Genomic DNA, 16,117 nt, shown 5'->3' on the forward strand with positions numbered 1-16,117 from the left:
AGGAATATTGTGTGTAGAAATCCAACATTAAAATAACAAAACTTTATATCTTTTCTTGTATCCATTTTGAGGAAAGTTAAAAAAAACAGAAAAACAAAACAAAAAACCAACAACGAGAAAAACCCCACACGCACACCTGTACATTTTCATATGCTTTGTCTGAAAATCAAAGAGCACCACATGGCAGAAAGCCTAGAAGAGCATAGAAAAAAAAAAAAAAAAAAAATATATATATATATATATATATATATAACTTTCTTCATTCAGGACCTAGTATCTGGCATGTACTTGTGGGTGCTGACACTGAATAGTTATAAAATTTGAATTGTGTTTTATAGTAAAAAAAAAATGTACTCTACAATTTCATAATGATTCAACTGCCAGTACCTCTCTCTAATTCTGCCACTTCCTGCTTTGGGCCTCATGCCCTTTTTCTGTCCTTGGTTTTCTATGCTATAAGGTAATTCCATAACCAGACAAATTACAATAGGTTTATTTGATTGCCTCATTGCTTTTTAGCATGAAGGCATAGTTGAGTAACTTTTACTGAATCTACTGTAAAGTAAATTGCATTGTAGTGGGATACCAATGCACATTACTGTTCATTGTAGGTAATAAAAACCTGTAGATTGTACAGAGGGCACCATTTCCAAACTCCTACCCAAATTAGGAATCTCCCCTACAATATTAAGAGTAGATGTTCATCTACCCTCTACCTGAATATTTTTACAAATATAAAATGTTAACTTTCAACATATTAAACTTTATGTATGGATAGCTCCAACTGTTAAAACACATTTCATTCCTTTAACCAAAACCTGAACTCAATTAGCTCCTGGCCCTTCCCCTTTGTTCTATTTCTGAGAACATATACTGACTTAATCTCTTCTCTTCAATATTATAGCTTTATAAATAATTGAAGACACTTCAGGATTCTTATAAATAGTCTGATGGGCTTTTCTGTTTGCCTTCTAAAGTCCTAGTTTATGGCTGTATTCCTGGAAGAGCACTTATCCATCTTAGAAATTATCCCCAATTTTTCATTTTTTAAAAATAAAGTAGTAATAAGAATTAGATAAAATAAATCAGAATTGGTTTAGTAGATCTTTAGTGATTCCTCTCATTACCTGGCATCATCTACTAGTGTATATGATATATGCTCAGTAAGAGTTATCAATTTAACATGTGATTAAATTTGAAAAATGAGCAAAGATAACTCATCATTGTTTTCCTGAGGGCACTTGCTGATAAAAAATATAGTGCTAAGGGATAAAATAATCTAGAAGCAACTAACTCATTCCAGCCTTGTGTAGTAGTAGGAAAATTATTCAACCACGATGTCCTTGTAAACCACCTGTGCCAGCCAACTCTGTCATGGCCTATGCTTGTGAGATGCAGGAAGTTGCCAAGCTACCTGTTAGTGCAGTCAGTAGGAAATGTGGGAAATTATACATCAGACATATGTGCAATATATGTGAGAGATGAAGTGAACAGTACCACCATAGAACAAGCAGAGAAAAATATGAATGTTTTTGTAAAAGCAGTTTAATCAATTCCATGAGTGGTATAAATCTGCAATGGTTTATTTTATGTTTAATGCCATTTTTTTTTAATTTGGATTTTAGGTGCCAGTGGTTCAAAAAAGTTAGGATGAAATCAAATAAAAATTAATAACTAAATTTCTATTTCTCGGCAAAATTATAATAAATATAAAGGTTGCACAAAACCTGAAAAGAAGCAAAATGATATTTTACCATATGTAGTTGCAAAATATGCATTTTCATATCACTCTAACTTATGACTTATTTCTCAGTAAATAATTTTTCTTCCAAATTAATTTTGGTCTTTTTGATTCCTAAGTGTTTTTTTAAGTAAAAAAAAAAAATCTCAATTATTGCTATAGCTTCAGTTACAAGAGAAGCCATTCACAAACACTTAAATGGTGCCAGATTTATACTAATAGATGATTCAAGTAGAAAAACATGGAAGATTTTCAAGTAATAATTTAATGTTTTATCCAATAAATCAAATAAAAGTAAAGCTTTTGGAAGTTCACTGTACATGATTTTGAAATTTTGTAAATTCAGTTAAAAAGTTGTCCATTGAGTAAAATTAATTGTATTATGTAGTAATACTATCAGTAATAATATTAACACTAACAAATTTCAGTGACTCATAGAATTTTGATAAGAACAATTTTTTTTCTAAATTACAAATTCTATTCAGCCAATGTGGTTGAAATTGGTCACGTGAATAAATAATTCATAACTGCATCCAAATGAGCAGTGATATTTTTGCAACTGAAACAAAATCTGTAATTGTCAAAGTATACATACAGAAATCACTGAAATACATAATTTTTTTGTGATGAAGTTGCTCAATCATCATCACCATCATCATCATTTCTTTAGTGCTGCAATATGCATTTTCACTTTGCCAGACATCAATTAAATTTTAGAAAGTTTTGAAATTGCTAAAGGGTATTTTGTAAATCAACTTCAGTAGACTGTAATTCTATTGAACCTTTCATAAGTGAGTCCTCTACATTTGATCACATTTGTTTCAAAACTGGCTGGAAATCTTCAAAGATGTCAATGAACAAGAAATAAAAAGAAGTCATCTTTTTTTAGTTTTAGAAACTTTTAATTATTGAAAATAAAGCTTGTGGGGCACCTGGGTAACTCAGTCTGTTGGGCTTCCGACTTCAGCTCAGGTCATGATCTCACCGCTCATGAGTTCCAGCCGGCATCAGGCTCTGTGCTGACAGCTCAGAGCCTGGAGCCCACTTCAGGTTCTCTGTCTCCCTCTCTCTCTGCTCCTCCCCTGCTCATGCTGTCTCTCTCTTTCAAAATAAATAAACATAGAAAAAAGTTTAAAAACAAAAGAAAAGGAAAGGAAAGAAAAGAAAGCTTGTAAACAAGACCATGTTATAGAAATACACTGAAATTTATTGCTACAAAAAGTTATGGAGGAAACAAATTGAATGATTGATGGGAGTTTCCATATGGTACAAATTTTAATTCTGAAATTCTAACAACTGTTCCTTGCAATACATTTTGAAAAATATTTTCATATCGTTCCTATTTATTTTTTTTCATCTTTTATGTTTGAGAGAGAGACAGCGTGTGAGCAGGGGAGGAGCAGAGAGACAGGGAGAAGCAGAATCCGAAGCAGGCTCCAGGCTCTGAGCTGTCAGCACAGAGCCCGATGTGGGGCTCGAACTCACAAACTGTGAAATCATGACCTGAGCAGAAGTCATACACTCAACCGACTAAGCCACCCAGGCGCCCCTCATTCCTATTTTTTGATTAGATACATTTATATTATACAGTGAAACTGAATTCTACTGAGGTGGCCTAATTGCCACATCCAAATTTGGCAATACTTTAAAAATAAATATTTAAAAAAATAGCTTTTTCAAAAAAAAATTATGTTGAAAATATTCCTATTTTTAAAAAGGCTCTCTGAATAAAGGTAAAAGACTGAAAATACTTGGGCTGAATTTTTATGTATTTATAGATGATTAAAAATTAGGATTAAGAATATTAGCACAATTATTAATTACCACAATCCTGAGATTTCCAGGTAACTCAGAACTACATACTGTTTTCTCTATTATAAAAACACATAGAGACAAGTGACTAGAAGTGATAGAAATTTAAAATGTATTACAAATAAACTGCAGCTTTCCAGATCACAAGCAATTTATTAATTTTTTAAATTGGAAAACATTATACAGAAGTTATTATAAAATCATAAATCTTGGTATTCAATTATTCTTTTCACTTGCATACTTCGGGACTGTTTTGTAATTTTTTTCTGTGAGAATTTTTCAACTTTGCTGGTAAGGTTTATGCAGGTTGGTCTTGTCAAATTAATTTGCAATTTATAAAAAACTATAATAAACAATTACAGTAGTCTCTGAAAGGATGTATTGATTTGACTAGAAGAAGTCAATTCCAGTGCTCTCCATGGTGTAAACCAACACTGCTGGTTAAAGTATATGACAAGTCACCTCCCTCTCTTCACTCCTGTTTCAATCTTTTTCCTTTCGGAGATATTGATCTCAAGAGCAGTCTCTTATAAACATCCTTCTTGCTAACCTATCCCAAGGAACCTAACTTTCAACAATAATGTCAACAAGTGTTATTGTGAGGATAATATTAACACTGTGCCTGTACTGTAGTAAGCACTGAATTCCAAATGACTTACCAAAGTGTCTATCTTCAGGATGATAACAGTTAAAAGCCAACAAATATGCTGAGAATGTCTTCTCAAAGCAGAAGTTCAAGGAGCTCATTCATTTAACACTACTTTGTTGAGAACATATATAGTAACTAACTTTGCTTATGCTGTGAAGCCCTGAGGGGCATTGAGTATTGCAGCTCTGATTTAAGTCTCATATTCTACTGATTCAAGGGAGGTTAATTCATAATTATACTAATTATACTCAATATAGTAAAGAAAGGCAAGCTCCAATTACCTATTTATTTATCAATATATAATAAAATATTCCAAAAACTTAAATGTGTTAAAACAACATTGCTTACCATTTTATGCATCAGATATTGAGAGGGCTCCGCTTGCCTGGCATTACTAGGGCTGGATGATCCACTTCTGAGATGGCCTTCTCACTTACTTAATTGGTGTCTCTTGTGTGCATCAGCCTCCTTCTGTCTCCCCTTGATAAAGAGAATATTTTATCCTTTAAGATATTTCATCTTTCACACCCACACCAGTCTAGCCCATGTCTCCAATTTCTTGATGATTATTCTAGGTCTCTTTGTTCCACATTCTGAGTTCTTGGTTCTCTCCTTCTTTTCCATAGGAAACAGACCATGATCATAATGAAATAAGCTTCTCAGTATGTTTCCTGTATAAACTAGTTTAAGGGCTCAAACTTATTTGCATTTTATATTATCTCTGTTCCTTTTTGTTGAAGCTGATATAATGTGTTTAAGACTTTGTGAGCCTGTAGTGTATCAGATTTTAATCCACTCCATTATATGAAAATCATATCCACATTTCATTTCAAGACAAGTTCTGTTCTGATTTGGCTCAAAAGTCAAGTTGGTATGCAGTATTTCCCTTAAGATTCTTACAAGTGTTTTTATCTGATTAAAAGGGTCAGGGTGGCATGCCCTTAAGATTCTTAGAGGCATGCTTTTGTGGCAGAGAGGGTCTGAGAACATCTTGTAAGATTCTACGAAGTCTTAACAGGGATGGCCTTAAATCTTCTAGAGGTATCCTTAAATCTTCCAGAGGTATCAACAAAGGATACCGAAGCCATTCTTTCATAAAAGTGACCCCCAAGCCTACTGTTTGTTCCATGCTAAATTAGATTCTTTCTCTTTTTACCTTGATAATCTCTAGCAAAGAAGTAATGGAGATGAAAATTTTCTGAAACCAGCAAGTCCTGGGTCCTCTACATATTTTTAAAAATTTTTGCTCAAAAACTGGGGCATCTGGGTGCGTCAGTCAGTTAAGCGTCCAACTCTTGATTTCAGCTCAAGTCACGATCTTCCAGTTTGTGGGATCAATCAAGTCCCAGGTCTGGCTCTGCACTGGCAGCATGGAGCCTGCTTGGGATTCTCTCATTTCCTCTCTCTCTGCCCCTTAGCCCACACGCTCACACACACTCTCACTCTCAAAATAAATAAATATACTTTAAAAATTAAAATTCTTCTCAAAAACTGAATGGTTCCTTCTTTAGCTGATCTCTGTTCTCTATTTTATAAGCAGGCATGTAGAAGAGACTATTGAAACTTTCTAGATACTACCTGGAAATTTTCCATGCCAGAACAAAGGTTTATTATTTACCCTTGCTATTTTCCACTTTATTACAGGTGACAGTGTTGCCAAAATCTATTCTACTACATATTAAAATCCCCTTTCTCCCACTTCCAATAACATTTCCTCACTCATCTTCAGAATAATCACCAGAAGTGTCCTCAAAGCTCTACCAACTTCTGACTGACAATCTCAAAGCAATGCAACCTGTTTTGGGTTTTGTTATGGAATTAGATCTACTACCCAATTCTCTTATAGCTATCAATCTCGTTAAAATCAGCCCAATATTTAGTCACTTAATATAACTATTTCATTTTGTTCATAATTTTGTGGCTCAGGGGTTGGGTTTCTGTTGTGGCTGAGACTGCAGGATCCACTTAGAACAGGATTTTTAAACTCTTATGTCTAGTGTCTTGATGTCTCTTTGCTTCTCTCTCCCTACACATGGTATCTCTTCCTCTAAAATGGCCCGAGTTCTTCCAATTTTTACCATGCTGTCTGATGTCTCCCAGTACAAGTTTTCAAAGAAAAAGCATTCCAAGAGGTCCAGGCAAAAGCTGTGAAACTTCTTATGACTTAGCTATACTGTCATTTCTGTTGTATCTATTGGTCTAGCAACCTACAAAAGTCAGCCTATATTCAAAGATGGTGGAAAAAAAATCTCACCCTTTCAATGAATAAATAGTATGCATTTACAGGAAAGGAGGTAACTATATTTTGGTCATGTAACAGAGAAGCTAACAAAGTTGTTAGCACCATAAAACCTGAACAAAATTAAGTACTTAAACAAAAAACCTTAGTGTTTAATTTGCAATCACTGTATCTGAATAATATTAATAATCTGAATTAACTGAGTCCACTTACATATGTGGTTCAATTAATTTATAATACAGAGAGACATGGGTAACATTTCCCACTAAATCTTCAGACAATCACATTACAAAAGGTATCCCTTAGAAACTGCTTGCCCTAGTAAATTTTAACCCACATTTACCTCTTGAAGTCAGGAGATAACTCCACTAAGAACAGATCCAACCTCTCTAAACCTTGAACTACTGTACAGTTCTATAAAGACTGGCTACCAGACTAAAGGTCAATTCACTTAAGAAATCTAGATCTCAGGTGGATTGAGTTAAGAATAAAGCTCAGAAGCAACTTCTCTTACAAATGCAAAGAATTAATGACCACTGATTTCTTATTTGCCAAGTTTGATCTTCTCCTGGGAAAAGAATGGGACCCTGAACAAGTGCTAATGGGTCTGTGCCCTCAAGGCAAGATTGGCCTTTCAGTGGTTTGGAGTTTCACGTACTAAGTTTCCTTAAGCACTTTAAAAATAAATCCACTCTCTGAATCTAAACATTTTCTCAAAAATGTGTAAGTCCTTTACTTAACACTACAAAACTTGGTATAAAGACTCTACAAATTTTTAGACTTAGCCTGTTACAATAAGGACATAAATTGCTTCGTTAGTATTTCTATCCTAATGTCAGAGGCTTGTATGGCAGGAAAAAATCTCATTTGTTTCTAGAGGGTTGGTACAGAAACAAGAAACCAATAAAATTCACTCTCCTCAAAAATGTCTGCAGGTAATTAGGGAGGAGCATCAGTAAAGAAACGATGACCTGAAATCCACAACACTGTACGATATTACTAATGAAAATATTAATTTAAAATCTCCAAAGTAATCTGCTGTTTTACGTTTCAGTTTGCTGCTGGCAATTTGCCTTCTTTTTGGGTTTGGTCTATACTCAAGTTCACTGTTCAATTGTTGCTACCTAATTATTTGCTTGCTTGCTCTGAGTTGCTACCTATTTACTGTTTACTTTTCCTAGACTTCATTGGTATCATCATCATCATCATCCAATGAAATCCAGCTATGGATGTTGTTTAATTATTGGCATCAACAGTATTATTACCATTTTTAGCTGGTCATCTGTAAAGCCTGTTCTGTGCTAAATAATTTACATACATATTTTACATTAACAACAATTCTGTAAGGTAAGTATTACACTGAAAGAAGAAAAAGAAACAACTAAAGTCATTAACTCAAGTATTTAAGAATGCTGAAATAGAGGGAAAAGCTAAAAATGAGTATCTGCAGGAAGTAAGTAGCTGAAAGATTTTATAAGGCTGATTAAAAAGGGCTGCTCAAAGTTTAATATTGTTCTGAGAATTGTTCACTGCTCATATTCTTGAAAAATATGGGGAAAACAAGGTATGTTAATCATGAGACAAGACATAGGAACAGGAAAATGGGAACTTAATTTCATCCATTGGCTTCTTAATTTGCATTTAGTAATAAGGGATAAGGAGAAACATTTAGATGCTAAGATTCTTGAAGGATAACTAAAATTTGGTATTTTGATTTTCTGTGATGGTGGCCATCATCTCTGGAGTTAGCAGTTAGTAGTTACAAAGAAGCATTTAAGACTCTGGGCAGAATAAGATATGGGAATACTCTGCTGGTGGGGTTTTGGAGTGATGGGCGTTCAGAGCTGATGGCCAAGAAAGAATTAAGACATCTTTGGTTCAAAAAAGGTGATTTTATTAAAGCACAGGTGATGATGAAGGACCATAAGGCAAGCTAAGGGTCAAGTAAAAGCTAGCACATTGCCTGCCCCCCCACTCCCCAAAATAGGGATATGTGTAATATTCCTCAGGCACTCCTGGTTTCTCAAGAACAAAGGAAAGGAAAGGAAAGGAAACAAATGGTTAAGTGATAGAGATCACAGTCATGCAGGACATGAGACTCCATCAGTTTATACAATCTTAATAAATTAGGAGAAAAAAGCAATCTTATTAAAAGCCTAATTTCTAGAAACCTATGGACTGTTTCATGGAGCCCTAATATCACCTTCCCCTCCATAGTGATGTGGGGAAAAAAAGCAAGAAGGAAATGGCAAGTAAAATTGAATTTCTTCATAACTGCAGCCCATTGGCAAATACTTGAGGCAAATATACAGTATTACATTTCTCCAGAACTCCCAACTGTTCTATGTTAATGCCTTACTAGAGGGAAAACAACCTTAACTTGACAATAGCCAGGTCTCAGGTATCTTTGAGTCCTCTTTAGCAACCAAAGTCCTTCTGGAGCCATGACTTTTGCCTTTACCTCCCCCAACTCCATAGTATATAATCAGTCACTTTTCACAATCCCAGTGCAGCCCTTTCTGCCCACAAATCCTGTTCCCGTGATTTAATAAAATCACCTTTTTCACCAAAGACGTCTTCAAGAGTTCTTTCTTGTCAGTTGACTCTGGACCACCACCCCCTACCACCACCACTCCAAAATCTCATCTCAGGGACAGGACCCATGAGCAGAAAGAGCAGCACTGGGGTTGTGAGGAGTGAGTGGTTGCATACTATGGAGTTGGGGGAGGCAAAGGGAAAAGAGAGGCCTCCAGAAGGACTTTCATGTGCTAAAGAAGACTCCTAAAATACCAGAGGCCTAGCTATTGTGAAGCTAAGGTTGTTTTTCCTTTAGTAAGGTTTAACAATAGGACAGTAGGGGATTCCTGGAGAACTAGGCTCTGTGTTTGCCTCAAGTATTTGTCAACGGGCTGCAGGTTATAAAGAAATTTAATTTTATCTGTCATTTTCTTCTTGCCTTTGTTCCCCACATTACTGTGGAAGGAAGGGTGATGCTGGGGCTCCAGGAATCTGAGTCTATAGGTTTCTGGAGATCAGGCTATTGATAAGATTGCCTTTTTCTCGGGGCGCCTGGGTGGCGCAGTCGGTTAAGCGTCCGACTTCGGCCAGGTCACGATCTCGCGGTCCGGGAGTTCGAGCCCCGCGTCGGGCTCTGGGCTGATGGCTCAGAGCCTGGAGCCTGTTTCCGATTCTGTGTCTCCCTCTCTCTGCCCCTCCCCCGTTCATGCTCTGTCTCTCTCTGTCCCAAAAATAAATAAACGTTGAAAAAAAAAATTTTAATAAAAGATTGCCTTTTTCTCATAATTTACTAAGACATATGTAAACTAATGGAGATTCATGTCCTTCATGACTGATCTCTCTTATCATTAAACCATTTGTTTTTCCTTTTCCTTTGTTCTGATGCAGCCAGGAGTACCTGAGGAGTATCACACATATCCCACCCCACAGTGGGGTGTTTGTGGGCGTCTGGTTGCCTTCTGCTCCCTCATCATTGCTAAGCAACATAAGAAAGGATCATTAATAGACCGTGAGATGTCCCCTTAATATCCTACTTATCTTTCCTAGTCCTGATCAAGAAAGCAAATCCACTGGATTAAGACAGTTGTTTAAAATGCATTTGCTGGCGGGGCGCCTGGGTGGCGCAGTCGGTTAAGCATCCGACTTCAGCCAGGTCACGATCTCGCGGTCCGTGAGTTCGAGCCCCGCGTCAGGCTCTGGGCTGATGGCTCGGAGCCTGGAGCCTGTTTCCGATTCTGTGTCTCCCTCTCTCTCTGCCCCTCCCCCGTTCATGCTCTGTCTCTCTCTGTCCCAAAAATAAATAAAAACATTGAAAAAAAAAATGCATTTGCTGGGGCGCCTGAATGGCTCAGTCGGCTAAGCGTCTGACTTTGGCTCAGGTCATGATCTCGCGGTCTGTGAGTTCGAGCCCCGCATCAGGCTCTGTGCTGACAGCTCAGAGCCTGGAGTCTGTTTCAGATTCTGTGTCTCCCTCTCTCTGACCTTCCCCTGTTCATTCTCTGTCTCTCCCTGTCTCAAAAATAAATAAAAAACGTTAAAAAAAATAAAATAAAATGCATTTGCTAATGTTCAAATGATCTTTATGGATTGGTTCTTACTTAGGTCTCATCTTTACAATTTTGCCAGGGTTAAGTTTGGATGATAGAACAAATGCTAGAAATATTCTCAAAAATTTTAAGTGAAATTGCCCTATCTATGCTGATTTAAGATTTTAATCTGTTTGTTTCTATTATTTTGTTAGCCAGCAATAAAAGCATGGAAAAATAGGAATGCTCTGTAGAAGAATAACACACAATTAACACATAATGATTTAGTCAGTGATTACCCAGGAAATCATCAGATATAAACTTGGCAGATACTGACCATCTCTAGGGCCTCTGATGTAATAATAAAACATAATAAACAATTGCCACTAATTGCACTTGAGATATTATTAATATTTAGAAATAAAAATTAACTTAAAGACAGTTTTTGTACCAGATTGTATACTTGAATTTGAGTATGCTTATTTTATAATGAGAGGTATACAATTATTTAAACATATTTGTATTACTATATTTTACTTTCACATAATAAAATTATGAAGACTACATGTTTCTCATAGTCTGTTATGTTTTTCATTCCTTATTTAGTTAGAAATTACTTAAAATTTGGAAAAGAACAATCAAACTTAACTATTTATATTGTTCTTCTTTTTAAAAGGCAAAGAAGCAAATCTTATTACCTGGTGACTATTCCAGGAAACCCACAAAGAGTTTTATACATAAAGGACATCTTAATAGTTGTATCTATTATAGGGAAGGAAACTAATTTTTCCTCTACCTTGTCTGAGCTCTTAGCTGAGACTCTTATTAAAAAAAAAAAAAAAAAGATTAACAGGAGAAAAACAACAGAAGTTTAGTAACATGTATAGTACATGTATATATTAGGAGATAGCCAGCAAAAAGGAATAATTCAAAAATATAGCTTTAAAATTTAGGATAGTATTTACTATCTTAACAGAGAAAGGAAAGGGGGTGGATATAGGTCTCTTAGAAGAGAAGATATGGTTTTCAGGAAAATTGAACGGGCCCTTGGAGAAATAGATAGGAGATATGATAGTTTGTAACAGTACTTGTCTGAGGGTGGTGTTGACTTCTAGTCTCCTTCCTGTGATAGCAGTCAATCTTCCCTGGTTGACAAACTCCAGGGAAGGGGATTATGACAATTCAGTTCCTTTTGGAGGATCTATCTTTAGGCAGATAAGAGGAATTCAAAGAAAGATTCTCCCTGCCTTTGTTGTTTTCAGAGTGCTACAACTGAAAATAATGTACCAAAGTGGCATCTTGTGGGGTGGCATGTCCTGAACTCCTACAGTCATATTTTGAGGTGACATATTCTACTACCTTCATACTCTTTTGAATTTGATCTTGAAAGGAGGAAAGTAATATTCAAGAAAAAATGACTAGAATAAATAGTTATTGGAAAATATTGGGAACAATGATTATAAGGAACATAACTTTAAAAAGAATAACAGATTATTTTCCTGGCAAGGAATAATGTTGTTTTACAGAAAGAAAGAAATTCTAGCCCTTCTTATATATAATATTTTACATTAAAAAAATTATAAATTTTTCCTTATGAATAAAGAGAGTAACATTGAGTCAAATAAACCAAAATTTTAACACATTCATGGTTTTATATTAAGGTATATTAATCATACTTCATAAATCATATTTTAGGTTACATTATAAATGATTTTATCAACATATTAAGCCAATGCATATATATATTACAATTCCTATATCAATTAACTGTAATGTCATCTTTGAAAAATATACAAACCATATCTATTATCTTGTATATATTCATGTCTCCCTGTAATTATTATGCTAAGCATAGTCCCAAACACTTTTTTATTAACACCTTTAACCAAAGTTCTCAATACTTGTTTCTTCCCTTCAGAGACAGAGAAAACTGGAAGATAGAAAATCACAAACTCCATAATTCTTTATTTTTGTAAGCGTATATTTTATATCAACTTCACAAATGTTAAAGTAGATAAGGAAAATAAACACACATATATATAACATTATCAAAAGGCATTTGCACATTCTACAATGTATAAGAATAGGGTAAATAAAAAGTTTAGACACTGAGGTTTATAATTTTTTCTTAATTTGAAAATGTTCATATACTCAATCTAATATTAGTGTAAGGTTTTAAAATTACTTAAAAATATGAAAATTATAATTGAAATAAACAGTTGGCTCTTATTATAGGTAATATTTTTAAAATGTGTATTCATTTATTTTGAGACAGAGAGAGAGAGAGAGAGAGAGCGAGCTTGTGAGCACAAGCAGGAGAGGGCCAAAGAGAGAAGAGAGATAATCCAAGCAGGCTCCATGTTACCAGTGCACAGCCCAATGAGGAGCTCAAACTTGTGAACCATGAGATCATGATCTGAGCTGAAATCAAGAGTTAGACACTTAACTGACTAAGCCACCCAGGTGTGGTGCCCCTACCAGTAATGTTTTAAGAATTTATTCATGAGATTAACCTTTTAAAAAGACATCCATTTTCACAAGTTATTTGATTACAATTTTTTATATTCAAAATCATATATATTTGTGAAAATTAATGACAGCTCCTTTGACCCTCAGAAGTCAATGTAGAGAATTTATTAAAATTAAATGTTTTAATTTTAGTATTGCATATACTAGAATAGTGGTTAATGTTAATAGTGATTGATGTTAATTTTACATAAAATGTAGAAGGAGATGGATATTTGCATCAATATACCTAATAATGCTAATTTGTTTAAAGATTCAAAAATTGATCAGATACAGTACACATTATTAATATAATTCATAAGTATACATAAACTAAAGTGCAACTACTCCTTAGATCTTGTTTAGAAGTACTCTTGTTTCGACAGAGAGCTTTTTCTGATCTAGTCACTAGCTAACAAAGCTATCACTCTATTACATGCTCAATTGAAGATTTTTTTTAATATAGACTATTTTTAAGCAAAAAATAACAGCAAAATAATTTGCTTTCCTTTTATTTTCTTTTAAAGTTTATTCATTTTGAAAGAGACAGCATGCAAACAGGGCAGAGAGAAATGTAGAGAGAGGGAGAGAGAGAGAGAGAGAGAGAGAGAGAGAGAGAGAGAGAGAGAGAGAGAGAGAAAGGCAGAGACAGGGAGAGAGAGAATCCCAAGCAGGCTCCACACTGTCAGAGTGAGTCTGATGTGGGGCTCAAACTCACAGACCATGAGATCATGACCTGAGACAAAATCAAGAGTAGGATGCTTAACTGACTGAGCCACTGAGGCAACCCAATAATTTTTCTTTCTTTATGAAACATTTGAATATGTATCCAGATATGTATATATTCTTAAGATTGCAACCATAATAACAAAAAATACGACTAATATACAAAATAACCAAAGAGAAGGAAAAAACGGAAGAAGAACACATATGCACATACATACATACATAGAGGAATATTAAGAAGAAGCTTATTTTAGACAAATGTGGAATTATTATTCTTACAAGTTAATTATCAACCCTCTGCAAGAAAGAATGATTACAGGTAGAAAGCCCATTTTGAAACCTGAACATACATACATACTGGCTCTCACAGAAGAGTTAATAGAGATTATTTAAGTAAAATAACCTCTCTCTCAAATGATCCCCTTTTTAGATAGATATGGCGATGCAACCTCCTTACCAGATTTGTAGCCTTTGTGTCTTGACACCTTTCAAATAAACAAAATTTTTACATCAAAATTTCTTCAAAATGGCTATTATAATTATGAATTCTCCAAGTGAAATGCCTTGAAGTGTTCAAATAATTGGGGGTATAGGCACCTATGCAAATAGTGCACCAGCTTGTTGTCAGCTTTCCAACTGACAGTTGTCTATTGCCTTCCAGTAGTGAGGAATGAAAAATACAAGTGAGCTCCCCCTAATCAAATCCTTGCACTCTTGCCTCACCTTAAAGGGTCCTAGCAGTGATAAAAACAAGTAGAGGAATCTCATCCAAAGATGATAATAGTGATGACATAAAGGTTTGAGCAGCACACTGACACAAAATGGTAAAATACCAGACAGGTGAAGAACTTACCACACTTTCCAGCCACAGAGGCCTATAATAAAGGAGAAATAGTTTTCTTGGCATGTCCTATCTTTATCAATATTTCCCAGGCAATCTATGAGATGAGAAAAACTAAATCAAAATCAATTAGTTTAAGCCTTCATTAAAAACTTTTCAATGTGAGAACACTGCAAGATGGATATTGGGAAGGAATAATTAGCATACAGATTTATAAGTTGGGAAGGTCAGTCAAGATTTAGTTTTGTTCTCAGAATTATTCACTTAGAACTAATAAATGAATTCAGAAAAGTTTTAGGATACAAAATCAATATACAGAAATCTGTTGTATTTCTATATACTAATAATAAGCTATGAGAATTAAGAAAACAATTCCATTTACAATCATATCAAAAAAATATGTAGGAATAAATTTAACCAAGCAGATAAAAGATCTGTATTCTGAAACTGGAATACACTGATGAAAAACACTGAAGATGACACAAACAAATGGAAAGATAAACTGTGCTCATGGATTAGAAGAATTCATATTGTTAAAATGTCGATTCTACTCAAAGCAATTTACAGATCCAATGCAATCTCTATCAATATAACAATGGCATTTGTTCTGCAGAACTAACACAGTAATCCTAAAATCTGTATGGAACTACAAAAGACCTCAAATTGTCAGAGCAATCTTGAGGGAAAACAACAACAAAGCTGGCACTATCAATCTCCCAGATTTCAAACTATACTATAAAGCTATAGTAATCAAAATAGTATGGTCCTGGTACAAAAACAGACACATAGACCAGTAAAACAGAAGAGCTCAGAAATAAGTCTATACTCCTATAGTAAATTAATCTATGACAAAGAAGGGAAGAATATGTATTGGGGAAAAGTCTATTTAATAAATGGTGTTGAAGAAACTGAATTTTAGCTACACACAAAAGAATGAAACTAGAACACTTTCTTATTTAAAAATAAATTGTATGGATGGAAGACTTAAATGGAAGACCTGAAAGCATAAAACTAGAAGAAAACAGGAAGTAAGCTCTTTGATGCCGTGTTGGCAATATTTTTTTTTTTGTATCTGTGTCTTCAAGCTAAGACAACAAAAGCAAAAATAAACAAGTGGGACTATATCAAACTAAAAAGCTTTTGCATAATAAAGGAAACCATCAATAAAAGGAAAAGGTAATCTACTGAATGTAAGAAGGTATTTGCTAATGACATACCCTATAAGGGGTTAACACCCCAAATATATAAAAAAAAATCAGACAACTCAATAAAAAAAAAAACACCTCATTAAAAATGGGCAGAGGACCTGAATAGATCTTTCTCCAAAGAAGACAATACAGATGGCCAACAGACACATGAAAAGATGCTCAATATTACTAATCATCAGGGAAATGCAAATCAAAACCACAATGAGAAGAATGAAATAGAACGTCATACCTGTCAAGGTGCCTAGTATCCAAAAGACAAGAAATTACAAGTGTTGGCAAGGATGTAGAGAAAAGAGGATGCTTGTACACTGGTTGGTGGGAATGTAAATTGGTGTAACACTATGGAAAACAGT

General features: G+C 34.7%; 1 long non-coding RNA gene across 1 annotated transcript in view; it reads right to left on the minus strand.

The window, feature by feature from the left end:
* Positions 1-16,117, minus strand: part of LOC123379911 — a 307,334-nt gene that overhangs the window by 139,670 nt on the left and 151,547 nt on the right. Inside the window, exon 3 of the long non-coding RNA XR_006584949.1 lies at positions 4,551-4,682. This is a non-coding gene — a long non-coding RNA (uncharacterized LOC123379911). The remainder of the gene's footprint in view (positions 1-4,550; positions 4,683-16,117) is intronic.

Source organism: Felis catus, chromosome C2 (genome assembly GCF_018350175.1).
Source record: "Felis catus isolate Fca126 chromosome C2, F.catus_Fca126_mat1.0, whole genome shotgun sequence".
Taxonomy (NCBI): Eukaryota; Metazoa; Chordata; class Mammalia; order Carnivora; family Felidae; genus Felis; species Felis catus.